General features: G+C 53.5%; 1 long non-coding RNA gene across 2 annotated transcripts; it reads right to left on the reverse strand.

Moving 5' to 3' along the window:
- Nucleotides 1–2,140: 2,140 nt before the first annotated feature.
- Nucleotides 2,141–18,002, reverse strand: LOC123478346 (uncharacterized). Of its 2 annotated transcripts, XR_006653523.2 has the most exons (4): nt 17,423–18,002; nt 9,975–10,192; nt 9,227–9,499; nt 2,141–5,968 (listed from the first exon to the last, which is right to left on the reverse strand). It is a non-coding gene; the product is annotated as an uncharacterized lncRNA (long non-coding RNA). The 2 variants fall into 2 exon arrangements; XR_008427150.1 differs by lacking the exon at nt 9,975–10,192.
- Between the last annotated feature and the right edge of the window lie 110 nt (nt 18,003–18,112).

Here is an 18,112-nt window from a genome sequence, read left to right on the forward strand (position 1 = left end):
CACCTTGTCCCCTGGTCCCTGGTGTGGCACACAGCCTGCACCCAGCAAATGCTTGTTGGATAGACCGGGGAATGAACACACGGAGGGATGGACTGTGGTCGAGGTATGCGCGGCAGTCTATGCTGGGGAGGACAGTCTGAGCCCGCGGCAGGGGCTGCAGAAATATCTCCGGCTGACCCACTTCCTGCCCTCCAGTAGGACTCCACGTACGAGGAAGATGAGCGCCCTTCCTCTCAGGGCATTTCAGACCCAGAGATGGAGCAGGTTGTTTGTGGTGAGTCCCACAGCTCTGCCCTGAGCCAGAACTTTCCCACGGATCAGTTAGAGGAGGGTCACTTCCCTGAGAGCCTGGACCTTGAGATCAGGGACATCTGAGGGCCTTTAGTTTGAAAACAACGTACAAAAAGCTAAACTGGGTTTACTCGGCAGGCACAACCTCACTCTGCCCAGTGGGTGTCCTTGCCGGGGTGGGGGACAGGTTTGTGCTAGCGGAGGGGCTGCTGGGGCTGGTGTGGGTGTGACTGTGGGAGCCCACTTCTCCTGCCCGAGGGAGAGGGCCAGCCAGCCCGAACTTGGGACTGAGGACAAGGACAGCTAGCTGCACCTGCCCAGAGCCAACGGGATTTGTTCCTCTGGATTTTCCACGCCGGCGATTCCCAGATCAGGTCTGATTGTCCATGCGCCTTCTGAGGACTGCCGGGGGCGGTGCAGGGGTTTGGAGTAGCTATGGGGCTCAGCTGCCCAGAGGTGCTCCTGAAGGCAGCGGGAGGAAGTGGCCCTCTCTCCCCTACCACCCTGATCTCACGCATGCAAAGACAGTAACTGGCAGGAGCCCAGGAGCTAGCCAGGAGACAGACCTAAATCTCAGGGGTCAACTGAGGCCCGGCTGGGGGATGGAAGGGGGTCACTGCCTGGCCTTAAGCCAGGAAGATGCTAATAGGATCCAAATTCGGGCTCCAGCTCGGGCTGTAGAATTGGAGCCCCAGAGCCTTTCAATCAGGGCAATTTAATAATAGCTTCTAAGAGGGCAGGTCTGGAGTCAAGGAGAACTGAGTTTCAACTCCAGCTCCCCCCTCCCCATCTGTGTGACCTTGGGCAAGTCCCTTCACCTCTCTGAGCCTCAACTTCCTCGTCTGTGAAATGGGAATCGTTGTGGGGACAAGGGATATGAAAGACGAGGTGCTCAGCACAGGACCCAGCCTGCTGTGCACGCTCCAGGCAGCCAGGTTTCCTCATGCTTCCGTCCCTGACCCTCTCGCAGGGTACAGACACGGATGAAGTGCACAGCCTGGGGTGAGGAGAAGGGGAGAGGCTGGTCACGGCTGGGGCCGCTGACCCCGCTGGAGCTGCCCTTGGCCACGTCAGCCCATGTCCTGCATGAAAGGCAGCTGCAGAGCAATAGCAGCCGAACGGGTGGCAGGCCCCTCTGTGCCCATCGGGTCAGGTGCCACAGGTGCTGTGGATCACCCTGCTGAGAGCCATTCTGGTCACAGGACTCACTAGGTGGGAAGGACTGTGGAGCAGCGGGGAAGGCACCAGAGGAAGACAATGCTGGAGTGAGGCTTCCTTCCTCTGGAGAAGGAAGGTCAGGAAAGGAAATCAGCAAGGCCCTGTGAGCTGAGTCCCAAAGGATCCCAGGAGTAGACATTCCTGCCAGGTGGGTTGGCCAAGGGAAGGTCCCCCAGGCAGGAGAAGCACAGTGAGCAAAGGCCGGGAAGAGTGGGAAGAGGGTGGGGGTGGGGCAGTGAGAGACACCTGAGGGGGAGTGCTCTGGGTACCAGGAGCCTGTGGGGGTGAGCCTGACTCCTTGGCCTCTTTCCAGCCTGTGCCCACCCTCAGGTAAGGCAAGGTCGCACGTCTCCATTTCTAAGTGGTCACCATGGCATTAGGGAGCCCTGGGGCTGATCTGAGGAGACGTTGTGGAAAGTGGAGTCTGGAGCAAAGGTTCTGATGAGGTAAAGAGAGAAGTAGGGGGGGCTGGCCAGACAGAAAAGCCCAGAATTTGGGACGGAAGCTTGCTCTTACTCTTTCTGCCCCCCTCTTGCTTCTACTCTCATTCGCTGCCTCCCTCCCTTCTTTTTCCCTTTCCATTCATTCCCGCATTCATTCATTCATTCATCCATTCATTCATCAGTCAGTTGACAAGTTATTTATTGAGCCCCTGCTCTGCACCGGGTACAAAGCAGGGCTTTGCATGGCAAACAAAGGAGATAGGTCTCTGCCCCTATGGCCTGGGGAAGACAGAGGAGAAATAACACGACATTCACACCTTTGGAGGAGTGGTTGGCTTTCTACCTTTGCATCCCAGGACTGACAGTGCCTGGAAGACAATGACTTTGATCTGCCCCTCAGCCCGTGCCCACCCCTTTCCCCAGCACAGTGGTTAATGTGTGGGCGCTGGAGGTAAAGGGCCTGCCTTCAAGTCTGAGTTCAATCACGAGCTGGTGGGATCGACCCCTCCGAGCCCTCGGCCCTTCGTTTATAAAACAAGGACCTCCTGCAACAGCCTCGCGCAACTGCGGTGAGGATTGACGAGAGGTGGTGGAGTCAGTCAGAGGGTGATGGGTGCCGGGGCGGGCACGTGGGGACTTCCTCTGGAGGGCAAGGAATACGCGGCTTCTTGACCTGGGCGCTAATCGCAGAGGTACGTTCAGTGCGCGGAGAGTCGTTGTAGACAACATGTATCATTTGTACACGATTCTGAAAGTATTTCATGCTTTAATGATGCATTTTCAAAGATTTAGTTCAATGCCTGGTGCTGGGCTCTCCTCACTCGGCCATGAGAGTTCAGTGCCGCTATCCTGTCCATCTCAGACACCTCACCAGCACCTCTGCACTTCTGGAAGGGCAGCTGCTGCTGGGGAAACTGAGGCACCCGGCCCCAGGGGCTCAAGGTCACAGGGCTTGGGAGGAGTGGAGCCAGGCAGAGCCCAGCAGCAATTCCCCCACCCACCCACATCCCTGCCCCTCTGCCTTCCCCTTCGGCTGCCTCCCTGGCTCGTGTCTGCACGTAACAGGGGTGGGGGGGGGCCCATTAATTCCAAGGCAAATGGGCTCTGGGCACGTGTAGGCACAGGTCCCAGGACAGCTTGGACAGGCCTGAGCCGCCCAGTGCCCCAGGCAGCCACCCCCTGGCCTCTAAATGACCGCGTGGGGCAGCTGGCTGTTTGCAGGATAAACATGAGGGCTGGGGCCTCAGGGGAGGCATGCACAGCACCTCTGCCAAGCCAAAACAGAGAGTGAGTGCGGGCTTGCGCCCCAGGGCCCTGAGGGCCAGCCCTGGGCCTGAGGCTGCTGTCAAGGTCAACTTGTCCACAACTTGTCCACCTCCAGTGAGCTTTCTGGCCCCATGACATGAGCAGGGTAGGGTTAACCCTCACTTCCCCAGGAAAGGGTAGACACCCCAGGACAGGGAGTGCGGGGTGTCTCCCTGCCTCACCTGTCTCCCCAGCACCTGGCCCAGTTCAAATAAGTACACACGGAACCAGACTGCGTGGGTTCGAGTCCATCCATCCATCTTTGTATGACGTAGGGCCAGTTTTTTAACCTCTTTTTGCCCCCGTCTCCTCACCTTGAAATACAGCTGTTCTGGCTGTTAAACACCCAATAACTTCAATGGCTAAGAAGCCCATGCGGGTAGGTGATTCTGACTCGGGACGACCCCTACCCGTCACTCAGCCAGTGTGCCACGTGGGCCAAATGGCGTCAGCTCTGCGGATTTTCCAGGAGATGCGCAAAACCCAGGTTCCTGTGTGCAATCACCTGATGTTTAAGCGCTGGCAGCTAACCAGAAAACACTGTGGGATACAAAACCATGTCTGTCGACCGGGCTCAACCAGGGGGCCCTAGGCAGGGGCCTCTGATTTGCTAGTCCTGAGTTTGCTATTAGGGGGACTGAGGCCCAGGGCGGGGCTGGGAGGGGCCCAAGCTTGCCCAGCCCATGGCCTGCCATGTCACCAAAGTCACAGGGTAGAATAGGGCTCCCTGGTGCCGTGTCTTGTTAAGCATCATAGCCACTCTTTAAGGTAGATTATCTTACTCTCAAGAAAGCTCAGACAGGTCAAGTCACGTGCCAAAGAACACCCGTGTGGCAAGTCTCCAGCGTGGGCTGGAACTGTAGGACACACCTGCCAGTCCCCCTAGCTCTGGGAGGGCTGGAACCCGAGCCCGTCCCCTGCCCCCAGAGGCTCATGCTGCTCAGTGAGGGCAGCCCCGTCACAGGAGAAGCTGCCACTGCGGCTCATCCCCACCCCCGAACTGCCTTCCCAATGCCCAGGCAAGACCCATGCCCCAGGGAGGACAGTACCAGGCTGTCCCAGGAAGGTCTTCATTACTATTGTTATGAAACAATATATAACTATTTTCTCAGCATTAAAAAGATAATCAGATGACAGAAAAAAATACAGAGTTTATCTCTCCTAATTCCAGACCTTTCTCAGGGGCAATACTTCCCTGAAAGGTAATGTCACCTCCTCACACACCTTTTCCTGGGGAGGCTCTAAAAGTGTCCCCATGAGCTGGCCAAGGGCCGCTGGGGACTCTGAGGGGCAGGGCTGCCAGCCTGGCCATCACCGTGGAGACAGGTCCTCTGGCCCTCTGGCCCTCGGGCGATATCAGGATGAAAGTCTGCTAGGTGCGGGTGGGTCAGGGCCACCTCTCCAACTCTGGCTGTCTTGTTTTAGCTAGCGCGGGGCGGGTGCTCTGCAGGGTGGGTGTCCCCGGGGGAGTGAGTGGATGGGTGCCGCGTTTATCCCTTCATTTCACAGGAACCTTCTGTTTGTGGTGAGCCAGGCTGGTTCTCCCTCTATAGTGGTGATAGAGATTTCCTCTTAAAAGTAGTTTATTTTTTGTATTATTTGTATTATAGTTTTAAGCAGTAAGATGATTTAAATTACACCAGTAAGTCACTGACGTTTTGGGTGGTTGGCAGAAATGACAACGCTGGGCCCAGTGGGAGGGGATGGGTGCGTTCTGGCACCCCCTGCCTTCCATGGAAGAGGATGGTCTTCTCCCAGCGAAGCCCCCGGGGACCATGCACCAAGGCCAGGGGAGCAAGGGGCTGGTCTTGGCAGCAGAGAGTCCACAACAGCACTGGAACCAGATGCTCTGAGGTGGCTCAGAGAAGGCCACAGTTACCCCTGGAAGTCTCACTAAAAACCTGTCAGGCAAGCCAGAGGGGAACCAGAGCAAGGCGAGCCTCACAGCCTCCCTTCGCCTGAGTGTGCTTTTTCGAACAGCACCTGGGGGCTGGCACCCGCCTAGTGTAGCGCTGAGCTGGATGGGAAGTTCTGTGGCCGTGAGGCTGCTGTGAATTGCTGTGTCTCGCGGGGGTCAACAAGGCGGGCTCTGGAGTCACGCAGTGGAGGTCCAAGTGCCTTCTTTCTGCTTTTTGAGTTCCCGTTCTTCCGAAGTTTAGTTACCCCCCTGAGGCTCAGTTCTGCATCTGTTAAATGGAAATGCTAATGGTCTCTCTCCCTGGGTCCTTGCAGGGCTGAGACCAACAGCCACAGCACTTGCAAAGCGCCTGGCAGGGTGAGGCTGTCGGCTCAGCTGTCTCAGTGCTTCTACCCTGGTCGCCGGTACTGTTTTAAAGCAGATGTTTGCTAGAATGGGGGGCCTTGGCTGTGGGGTCAGACAGCCTGCATGTGCACCCAAATCACAAATCCTTTAAACCCTAGTTTCTGTGTTCAGAACATGGGGCTGATCGCTACCCTGCAAGGTGGTATCTGTGGTCAGTGAGCTGCGGTGGGCGTGTGAAGAGACCAGCGTGCTTCTAGACACACAGTAGGCATCTGACAGATGACACTTCCCTTTCCTCCTCCCTCCGAACACACGCTGCACACACACATTCACGTACACACACTCCTGTTTCCACCTTGGCCCGAGGTTGACAAGCTTCAGGGGAGTGGTCAGCCACAAGGTTGACTTTATCAGCTCCATCTGAGGTATTTGCACATTGGTGGAGAACCTAGAACAGAAAAACATGTTCCATTTCAGAAGAGTGAAATGGGAGGATGGTTGGACTGCATTTATCTACTCGTCGCATTAACTGGGACTTCTCTGGTCCGGTGGCCTGTTCACAATTTCATTTCATGCCACAAAGAAGTAATACATGTGTTTAGAAAAAAGCAAACAGTTCAGAAATGAAGAGAAATAAACTGGAGAAACACTGAAGTCTCTTTTCCCCTCTGATGTCTCCCTCCTGCACGCCACCTGTAGATAAGCAATGCTGGCTGTGGGTGTGGGTCATTCCACACCCCTTGTTAGGCCCAGGGCAGCACACATGTCCACCCATAGGAGTAGAGGGAAAGGGTAGGTGGTTTGTTTTGTAACAAAATCACACTGTACACATTTTTCACTGAATGCACCGAGGCCACCTCTCCAGATCAGTAGAAAGAGAAAAAAATTATTATTGTTTATTACCTTTTAGTCTGATCCTGGGAATGTACCATAGTGTCTTCTGCCTCTCCCCTATCGATGTATGTTAATTTCGTAGGGGTTTTCTAGCTCCCTCTAAACAAATGCGATTATTGTAGCACTAGTCCTGCAGGTTCACGTGTCTCTATGTGGGCGCGAGCCCCACAAGGGCAATTTATAGACAAAGTGAAAGCATTTCTTGTGCCCTCACTTGATGAATCACAGATTGGTTGATTGCAAATCAGCAACATTTGGCACACCCTGGAGACTGGGCAGGAGGGTACGCCTCGATCTACAAAGTGATAATGATCTCATCAAATCCCACTAATCCTAGATCAGGGGAAAAGGGATAGGGAGTACCCCCTATACAGATGTGAAAACAGGGACTCAGAGACGGGAAAGCACTTGCCCAAATTGGGGGATTCTGAGACCTCAGCCTGACTCCAAGGAGCCAAAGAGTAGCCACCACCTCACATTTGCTGCTGTGCGTTGAGCTGTGAGCAGACGCCTGGTACAGGGAGACCAGGAAGATTCCCACAGCGAGAGGTGTTTGGTGTCAGGGCCATTGGGTGGTCTCCGAGGGCCTTCTCTCTGCTCAGGATCAATATTATGAATGTTGTTGTCTGTTTTCTGTGTTACCAATCCATCAATATCCTGACTAAGTGCCACCTCTGACCAGAGACAGAAGGGGTTCGCCCTCTAGGAGACCAAGGATGCCCACGCAGCCTCTGTCCCTTTTCTTATCTCTTCAGGCGGGGGACAGGGGACAGATGCTTTCCTGGTGACACCACCATGTTGAACTGCCCTGGACCTCAGATGGCCGAGAGTGCAGTGGGCATTTCTCAATCAACAGCCTGAAGGGGAATTCTTCAGCAAGTTCTGGGCCATGGAGCCTGGAGAGAAAATTCTGACTTCCAGTCATTTCTTCACTTCCAGTGAAGAAACTGAGACCTAGAGATTAGAGATGGATTAGGGCCAGGAGGCCAATGAGAAGAGCCCATCCGAGTTATCAGATGTTTACGGAGCCCTCATGGGGAGCCTGCAAACGGGTGATTTGAATATCATTTGACTAGTGGGGCAGCCAGACAGTGTTATCAGAAGATCACCGTGGTGATCCCAGAGCAGGATAACGCACAGTGACGGTCTGAACTGCACGTGCGAGCCTCTGGACCTGCCTTCTGCCCCGGGTCGCACAGCATCCTTGCAGATCACCACGTTTCGCACAGGGAAACTGAGGCTGCCACCAGGGGCCCAAGGGAGCAGAGCTGGAAAGCCCAGCTTCAGGATGCAAGAGTCTGAGGACAGGCCGCCAGGGAGGCTTAGGCTCAGACGCTTCCCCTCCTGCTCCCAGCCCTTTTCCTGCCAAAATGCCCAGGGTTGGAGCCCAGAGCCCGCATTGACTCTGGTTTATCGGGAGATAAAGCCATCTCTGGCAGAGGCCTGGGTGGAGGACAGTACAGAAGGCTCAGCTCTCCTGTGTCATCAAATGTGTGTTAACACGTCTAAGTGTTTCAGTGTTTGGTACATGCCCAGCCCTATGGTGCAGGGCCCCAGGCGGGCACCCTCCACAGGGCCCGGGGCACGCCAGCTCCGTTCTGCAGCTGTGGGCTGGGACCAGCCTCTGCCCAGTTCCCTGGGGAGTAAAAGCATTCCTGGTTGGGCACCAGCCAGCCTTGCATCCTGATGCTGCCTCGGGTCCTGACTGCTGTGTGCCCTTGGGCCCATCCCTTCACCTCTCTGAGCCTCAGTCCAGTAAAGATGTGAATCTGCCCCAAGGTCCCCTGGCTCACCGGCCAAAACCACGGGCCTTCCGATGCAGGGGCCTGGAGAAGGCCCGGGAATCTTGTCCTTACGGGACCCCAGGACCCCACCCGACAGTGGACAAGTTCTGTAGGCAGACTCTGGGGCTTCAAGTGCAGTCCTGAGAGACATCCTAGGCTCTGGGCCATCCTTGGCAGGTGTTTCTGATCATCTGCAGCATGACTCGCCCCCAACCACCCCTACTCCTGGTCCCTCCACCCCCCAGGCTGCACTGGCCTGCTCACAGCCTACAGGGCTGGGATGGTGTCCCATTTAACCCATCATGGCAAAGGGACAGGGACCAGAAATGCTTGGCTGGGTTGGATGCAGGAGGGAGCCAAGTGTCTTCATGCTTCCCCCTCTCTTGTAGTCACAGCCCCGACCCCAGCTCCCAGGGCAGGCAGACTGGCCTCAGCGGGTCAGCCTGGGCCCCAGGGTCCCAGATTGCCTCTTGTGTGCCCTGAAACCGGCTACCAGCTCAACCCAGCCTGAGCACCAGCTGGGTTTTCCAAGGCTCCTGCTGCCCCCTATAGGCCAATTCTTGCAGCTTTTGCCAGGAGCCCTGTCCCAGCTGTGGAGAGGCTGGTAGAAGTCTCATTGTGGGACAGACAGCCCCAGGAGTGAGGGAGGTCACCAGGCCAGGGATCAGCCCAGCCAGGTGGCAACTGGTTGCAAATGAAAGGATCTACACATTGGGGTGGCTATGCACCCCCGCCCTTGACTTCCCTATCTGGAAAACAGGCCTTCGAGAGAGCACAATGATGAATAGACCAGGACATAATTATTGTATTGAGCACTGACTGTGAGCCAGGCACTGGGCTTTACATATGATACTTCATTTATCTTCTCTAAAAACCAACTTTTGAGGAGGCACAATTAGTATCCCCATTTTACAAATGAAGAAACTGAGGCACAGAGAGTTAACCATTTGCCCGAAGGTGAGCATGGTGAAGGGTGGAGCCAGGCTTCCAGCCCCAGTCTGTGTGACGCTAGACCCCGCGTCCCTCACCTGCCACAACGTCCTGCCTCCCGGTATCGTCCCTGCATCTCTCTCCCGTCGCTCTTTCCACCTTTCTCCTCCATCCTTTCTTCGTTCTCTGTTGCCTTGAATTAGTTGGCTTGTCAGCTTCTCCAGGTCAGCTGTCCAGCACCGTTGTCCTGGATGGAGGAGGCACTCTTCTCCCAGGTTGTGAAGTGGGGGGCAGCAACCCCCAGAGGGCTGCTCTGGACCCATAGCCGACCAGGCCGAGAGCCACAGCCCTGTCTCATGGTGCTCCAGACTCTGGATGAGACAGAAATGGAGTATTTCAAGTTCACGACCAAGGCAGATCCTTGATCCTTGCCAGATAGCATCACCTGCCAGGTAGCAAGAATGGTAACTCTCCATTGTTAAGCACCTACTATCTTCCAGGCATCAGGTAACACCTTCTCTCACCAAATCACCTGCAGTAGCACTGAGGTATTCTATACTGACCCATTTTACAGGTAACAAAATCAAGTCTTGAAGAGATGGAACCCTTGCTCAAGGTCACAGAGCTATGGGATGGAAGAATCTGGGTCTGCATCCCTGACTGCCATTTGCAAACCTCTGTACTGACCATCCTACTGTCTTGCCTCATGGCTCATCTGTCCCAGCCTGCCCAGCTGTGGGAAGCCTGTGTCCCGTGGGGTGAGCCGGCAGCATGCGCAGTGCTGAAGAGTCCTGTGAGCCCTGGTCCAGACTTCTCAGGATGGCTGGGGGTCCTCCTGTGTCTTACCTTCACCCTCCACAGCTCCTCAGCCACCTAAACCCTGGAAGACGTCCGGATGGAGGAGGCCCTCGAAGGCAGCCAAGGGGTCCAGGTTCAAAATGCTTGCTCTTCCGGTCTCAGTGAGTTACACAGAATAAAGGAAGGTCCTTCCCAGCCCAGCTCAGGGGCTCAGCTTTCCCAGCCCTGCCTCTTCCCAGCCCAAAGGCCTTCCCGAACACTGGTTCCTGCATTTGTGACACGAGGAAAATAAAAGTAGGGACCTCCAAGGGTTGTCAGCACGACCTCTGACAGGTGGCAGGCACCCAATCACTGCCAATGCTCTGACCATCGCCCCACCACCACCCGAAGTTTTCCTCTGAGATGGAACGGGGAAAATGAACAAAGATGACATAATAGCTAGGCACGATTTTTCTAAACAAAGCATGTTTGAGGCCGAAGAGTCAAGAGCCGAGTCTTCGCTTATACAATGAAAATTGCTGAAGGGAGCATCTCTGAGGGTCCAGAGCAGAATGGCTGCTCTGAACTTTGTCCTTGAGACTGCCAGAGGTCCTAGGAAAAGGACATGGTGTTTGAAGGGCAGTTATGAAACCATCTCTGCCGCCTGGGTCCCAGAGCCCTGCTCTCCTTTGCTCTGGACTCGGCAGACTGGAGACAGGTGGCCCAGGGCAGCCCGTGTCCTTACGCATGCTTCACAGCACCAGCCAGGCTCCGGGAGGGAGGGACTCGAGTGTTCTCACAATGGGCTTGGAAAGAGCTTCAGATTTCAGACTAGTGACGCAGAAACCCTGGCTTGAATCCTTTTCCCAGTTAGAAAATGTTCAGAGAGGCCCGTTTTTCTCTAAAATATATATCTCTATATATCTCTCACATGAATATTTCGAATGCTGGACAATCAGGTGGTTCCTTTTCCCCACGTTCGAGCCCCTTAGAATCCAAGGAGGCTCAAGGTGGAAGGCACCACAGAGAACTCTGGGTCAGCCCCTCGTCTGAAGGGTAAAGAAACCGAAGATCCAGAGTGGATGTCCTGGCTAACACAGGCAGTCAGTCCAGGGAGGGTGAAATTAAATGATCAAACTCACATTATTTTGCACTTCACACGGTGCTTTCACACACATTGCCCACGTAACGCCCCCTGAGGGAGATACCGGGGTCTTTACCCAACAGTTGACCAAACCGAAGTTGGCAGCATTGGAAGGATCAGTCCAGGACCACCTAGGCTTGGCCTAATCGTGTGGCTGACTCGGCACTTCCCCCGGTGGCCGTGGCAACTCCTCACTGATTCTGAAGAGAGGCGGGTGTTCTGGGCTTCCCCTGGCCCAGAATGTCAGCCAGTGGGCATGCAGGGGAGGGCTGTGAGTGTTGGGGTGACTATAAATGTGGGTATGGAGTGGCCACTCACAGGCTCTGGGGCAGGGAAGACGGGCCGTGCCATTCCCGAGGGTCATGTACGTGCCTCGAGCGACATCAAGTACCAGAGGTGTCAGAGAACGCGCCCCTGTCCTCAGGAGACTGATGGCTTACCCTGGGAGACTCCCGCGGACCCATCTGAGAGTAAAGTCATTCGGCAATAAGCAGGCTCGAGGTCCTGGCTCACAGCACAACAGGGATGATTCTCGGTGCCATTGGGAGGCAGGAAGCAGAGCAGTGATGCCCTGGGCGCGGCACTCTGACTGGACGGGGCCCAGGGCAGCTTTGGGGGTGAAGGAAATGTTCTATATCTTGATCGTGGTGGTGGTTCCACAAATGGAGCGATTTTTGTATACATGTGTCAACACTCCATGAAATGTACGTGCAAGATTGCTGTGTTTATTGTACCAAAATTACACTGCAGCAAGTTGGCTTTCTAAAAAGATGCCGTGCTGGCTCTCGGGGTGCTCACCGTCTGGTGGAGAATGCAGATATTAACCAAGTGATCCCATAAATAAACGCAAAATAATTGTCAGGGGATAAGGGTGCTGAAGGATGTTGTACAGAGTATGAGAGGTGGTGGTAAGGGCAGGGAGGTGCAGGGAGAGCGGAAGAGCCTTCCCTGAGGAGGCAACATTGACCCGAGCTTCGATGGGTGAGTGGACATGACCCAGGGTCTTCCAGGGGGGACGCAAAGTAGCTGAGGGGAGTCCACCTTGGGTAGTTGGTAAGGAAAGCTCCGCCCTGCCCAGTACAAGGGGATAGAGTGATTTTTCATAAACATTACCTCACCTAGTTGGCGGGAGATAAGGTGTTTGCTAAACTTTGGTGGAAAAGCAGGACTTTCCTCGTGACCTTCCCCAGGCTGGCTACCTGCTTGGACCGGCTTGGGGGCCCCGGCTGGGCTGGCCCCAAACACAGCAGCCAATAAATGGCGCTGCGTCTGTTTAGTGTAAATAGAGGCCAGTGCTCTCGGGATCAAGGACAAAGAGGTCACAGCTGGGAGAGGGACGGTGGCCTCCTCATAAGCCACTGTCTGTGAACACCTTTGTGATTTGGGGTTCAGTCCCCTGAGGTGGCATTAGCTCACCCTGGGGTGCTCTCTGGGGTTGGGGATTGCATCAGGGCCTCCACACAGCACAACCCCAAGGGAGGCCTTTACACAGAACGCCGTGCGAAGGGTGCCCCCCGAGCTGTGCCATGGGCCAGCTTGGCGTTGCGCCTGAGCAACTGGAAATGGTCCCCAGCCTCCCCCCGCCCCCTCCCACTCCCTCCCATTTACCGTCCTGTCAAAAACAGCAGGGTTCTTGGCTGTCGAAAGTTGGTGCTGGGCAGTAAACTTGAACATTTCCTTATCAGAGCAAGACCTCCCACCAAATGCCACGCCACAGCAGGGGCACGAGAAACCTCGACTCAGCCAGGGCTCTCCGGATGCTCCCCAGGGGGTGGAAACATCGCAAACACACAGGTTAGGGCCCAACAAGGGATGTCCTTGCTAATTCTCAGGGCCTCCTGGATGTGGAGAGTGGACCTAGCAATTCATGTTTTCTCTTCCAGTTGAGGTTTTCTTTTCCAGTACATTGAAAAATATGAGAAGATAGTAACAGAGCTTTGCAAAAAAGAAAAGAAAAAGTGATATGATTGCATCAGTTGCATTTACCAGATGAATACTTCTACATAGTGTGACAGTGTATAGAACTCACATAGAGATGAAATCCACAGTCTGAATGGGAAGGCCTTCATGAATACTGGGACTGGGCCAAATTTCCCTCTTGCTCTACACTGCCATCCAAAAGTGAAGGATTTAACTCAGTAAGTAGTGATGCCCCCATCACTGGATGCATGCAAGCAGAATGAATGCCACTGAGGGGAATCACCACATGGCCCTGAGGCTGTTTAGGAAACAGGAACTGCAGGATCCTCCTGGCAACAAAGGTATATTAGGTTCCAAACCTGGGGGTAGACAGGTCCTTCCTGACTTGGCCATGAGCAGGGAGAGGCCTGGGAGGCACTCCAGCCAGGCAGCATCTCAGGGACAGAATGGGGTTTGGTGCAATGAATTAAACATCCAATCTGAGGGTCGAAGGATGTATTTCACATTGGCCTATGAGCCAAGAGCTTTGCTTCTGGGAGTCTCAGTCTCCTCCTTTGCAGAATGGGAGTGATCGTTTCTGACTTGCGGGGCCTTCAATATACACTAAGTGAGACAGCGTGTGAGTGGGCCTAGCTCCATTCTAGGCACGCGGTTGGCATTCATAAAGGCGGTGTAAGAGGAAAGAGGTGCGCTCTGAACCCATGGGAGCTCCAGGGTGGGGAGAAGCTGTTTTTCCACTGCAGGTGCCTAGCCAGCCCCTCACCACTCCTGAGCGTAATTCCCAAGGTCTCCTGAGCAAGAAAAGCTGACACATGAAATCACAAACGGGTACAGGGGTGCACTCCCTCTTGTTGCCCCTCTCCCCTCCGACTCCACAGCTCTGCAATCAGCACCCAACAGTTCCGTCCTCTCAGGACCCAAATGCCTGGTCTAATCTGGCCGTGTTGGAGTCACAGGCTTGAGATCTCGGGACAAGCATGGGTGAGTGACACCGCTTGGGACCGAGGTATAAGTCCTGGGCATGTGTGTCTGTAGGTCTAACTAATCCTGAGCAGCCGATCAAGCACATAGGCAGACATACAGTTAGTGCCTTTATGATAACAATAATCATTTATGCCTCTCTTACTATTTGCAGCTTACTTGCTATGTGACCTTGGGCAAGGCACTTCACCTCTCTGAGCTTTGGACTCCTTATCCTTAAGGCAGAAAACATAATACTTGTTCATAGTGTGCTCGTCACAATAAATTTGCATCGTGTGTGAAAAACAGGCCTGCTGGATACATAGCAAGTTCTCAATACGCAGTCAGCGGTTACGTGTCAGGCACTGTGTTATAAGTGCTTTGGCTGTACCATTGTCAGAACAGCCTCTGAGACACCCATTATTATAATTCCCACCCTGCAGGCAGAGACACTCAATGCTGCCCTAGACCACATCCAGAGTTCATGCTCCAGTCACCTCACTCCAAAACCCACGCTCCCACCTGCCCATCAGCGCGAAAGCGCACCACTGCCCCATGCCACCACCTCACCACCGTTTTTTCTTTAGGTAAAAAATAAACCACCACCACAACAGTGCTGCCGACAACCCCGCAACTAAATGCCGCGTGTACCCCCGGAGTAGAGGCATGGACCCTGGTGTGGCTGCCAGAAATCCCCTGCAGAGAGCCCAGCAGGAGCTGGAAGAGAGACACCCTTGTTTGGGAAAGAGCTGCCCTCCACCCTGATTTTTCAGCTGGGGAAAGAGTTTCTGGGGAGCAGAGTTGCCCTCGTCACCCGCAAGTTAGGGGCATAGCCTGCGGCCTCCTCCCATCCTTACTCGGTGCCCCCCTGCCTGGTGCCCCTCAAGCTCTGCCTGTCGGGGTTCCACGTAACCCAAGTCCTCTCTCTGATGACTGCGTTGTCCTGATGGTCGGGCCGCTGAGGTTCTCCGCATCAATGCACTCATTGGTCCTTGACTATCCGAAAATTCTGATGATTCTGGAAGTCCCTTCACTGTCGCCCCTGGCACTGGGCCCGTCCGTGTTTGGCTTTCTCATTCTGCGCTTCCTAATTCTATTTCTGGGGCTTAATTATGATTACACAGCTTCATTACGTGGAGTTGATTTGAAGTAATGGCCCCAATTAAGAATGAATTTTAATTAAGCTTAATTCAGAACCTGCATTCCCTTGCCAAAGATTTGCAGCCTGAGAAGGGGAAAGCCTGTCTGAGCACATGACTTTGACCTTCATGCGGCTGGGCCATCTCGGCCAAATGCATTTGCTTGATTTCCGGGCCTCAGGAGTGCAGTTCTTCACCAGGTTGCAGGGAGGCGTGAACCATATCTCAGCTTCTAGCGCCCCCCCCCCAACCCCATCCCCAGTCCCAAGCTCAGTGCCTCAGCAATAAGGAAACAGCAGACAGCCAACCTGGAAGGAAGGGAGCCTGCTCTTCCCCAGGCTCAGCCCAGGGTCCACCCTGTCACCCCTTTCCCTCCCACTGCTCACAATACCCACTTTGGGGATGAGAACACTGAGGTGCCTGGGGGCCAAGGCACAGCTGGTGAGGGCAGTGGGCACACCGGAAATCCCATCTGTGAGTTCGGGGGAAACCCACTTCCTCCCGTTTCCTGCGGCGCCACTTGGTCAAGCGCATCCCAGAGTCGAGGATTCACATGATACGCAGGTGAGTGTGCACACACCGTCAGACGCAGTCATTTATTTAACAGTAAAAAGTAAAAATCGTAAACCCTTCTGCCTTAAAATGAAACTTTACATCCTTTCCCTTAAAACTGCAAGCAATCAAAAGTCATCACAAAAACAAAACAATGAAAAATAAAGCAATGTTATTAAATCCGAACCAGAAACCATAAGCTTCTAAAGCCCCAGCATTTAGGCCTGGTCTGTGTTTATTGAAAATAGAGGGAGGGAGGGAAGGAGGGAAGGAGGGAGAGAGAGAGAGAGAGAGAAAGGAGAAGGGGAGGAAGAACAAGAAGAAGAAGGTTAAAGATTGAGCATCAAACTGAGACTTTGTCCTTGATATAATCAAGGACAAAATTTCAGGATTGAAATACAGTTGGAAAGGGAATCATTTTATCACTATGCAACTCAATGTTGTTTAAAGTCCCATCCAAGTGCTGCCAACTCTCTTTTATCCACCCCTTGGGAGACCCTGATCTAAGGCGATTTAGCATATGACACCCTTCGCCACTCCATGGATGATGACATTCTGGCCAGAATTCTAGCTTTCCTCATCCCCCAGCCCTGGTACCGGGACAAGGTGTGGACATTCCTTTGATGTTTCAAGGGAAATCAACTTGCTCTCCGGGGCTGGCTGGTGCGGAGAACAGACCTGACAGCCCAGGCCTGAATGTCACGGCCACACACCAGTCTCTTTGAAATATTGAAGTGCCCACCTTAGAAAACCCTCCACGGAGAAGCAACATTCTATAAATATTTTGATTTTTCTAGGGGGAAATGGAAAGTGAGAAATGGGATTCAATTACCTTGAAAATACAAGGGCAATTTCCCTCACAAATGCCCTACTTAAAAGCTCCATTTGAAAGTAGGCATTTAAATGAGGCCCAGGACAGGTTAAAAAGGGAATCATCTGTTAATTCCCTTCCATCTACCCCTTCTGACTGAGAGAATCTTTCGGAGACTCTAAATAAATAAATAAATAAATAAATAGGCTTGAAATACAATTGAATAAGCACCTTATGACTCTGATGATCCAGCCACAGAACTTTTCCATTAGAAGCTGGATATTTAGAAGACCCATTTGCTTAACCTAACCAGTCCAGTGACTCAAATGTTCTTACTTTTTTTTTTATTGATTTAGAGAGAGAAACCTCAACCTGCTGTTCCACTTATTTATACATTCACTGGTTGATTCTTGTATGTGCCCTGACTGGGGGATCGAACCCACGACCTTGGCGTATCGGGTCAGCACTCTAACTAACTGAGCTCCCCAGCCAGGGCTAGACTCAGGCGTTCTTCCCAATGAACCTGAGGCAGGGACTCTGCTCTTTTCCAAAGGATTTAGATGAAACTACAACTAACCCTTTTGTTAGAGCCGACGACTCACAGACAGCATACCTGCTCACAAATGCTGCCTAGGAAACTTCGACACCTAAGGACCCTCAGCAGACACAAGGGAAAGAAGACGGCCTTGACCAAAACAGAAAGACATTATGGACATTTGCATGTGCCAGACAACCACACAGAGGCAGTCACCCCCGAATAACCATTCATTCATTCTTTCCTGATATTTTCATTCCTGGCATAGGAGTGATTTCATAAATGCCGCTGATGGCTTCTCAGGGCAAACGCGGCACCCTATTTCCTCCCCCCACAAATAACTACAGCTGGGACCAGACCACCCAGGGGTTGAATTCCCACTCTGCAAGTAACCAGCTGTGGAACTGGGGGCCTCGGTTTCCCCATCTGTACAATGGGGATAACAGCGGCACCTACCTTGTAGGACTGTTATGCGGGTTCAGTGACAGAGTGCGCAGCCCAGTGCACAGCACAGAGTCGGCGCTCCGTGGACAGATGCTTAATGGTAAGCCTGGCTGAGGCTTGCGTCCTCATTCCTCTCGGAAACCTACCGACTTGCCTGTTGGAGAAGATGCTCCTACACTCAGAAGTATTCAGAAGACCCCCAGGAAGGTGGTGAGAGGCTGGGCTCTTCCACACATCTCTGAGATGCTTCTCTGTCCCAGTTCAGTTCTCTGCCCACCATCCAGGCCACAGAGCTCCAGGCAGAGCCGAGGCAGCTGCAGACCACGTTTCTCAGGACCTCACTGGCCGGCTGGGGCCGTGGGTAGCACATGGGTAGCACATGGAAGAGGTGTGTGCTCAGGCCGGCTCCCGCTTGGAAATCCAGTTTGCAAAGCCATAGAAAATCCTCCCAGGCCTGGTGTGCCCACGCCAAAACCCACACACACATATGTATTTCTGTGCACCTCCCCGGCACATCTTGTGCAGGTAGCTGTTCAGCCCTGTGATAAAACGCACTGTGTCTCCCCGAGTGAGGCTTAATTCGCCTCAGCCTGGGGATTTATACCAAGCAATAAAATCCACAAAAGAGAGAAATGCAAATAGATTGTAGAATATAATATTATCATTGTCAACATAAAAGACTTTTATTTACTGCGCCCCCCT

Source organism: Desmodus rotundus, chromosome 6 (genome assembly GCF_022682495.2).
Source record: "Desmodus rotundus isolate HL8 chromosome 6, HLdesRot8A.1, whole genome shotgun sequence".
Classification (NCBI taxonomy): domain Eukaryota; kingdom Metazoa; phylum Chordata; class Mammalia; order Chiroptera; family Phyllostomidae; genus Desmodus; species Desmodus rotundus.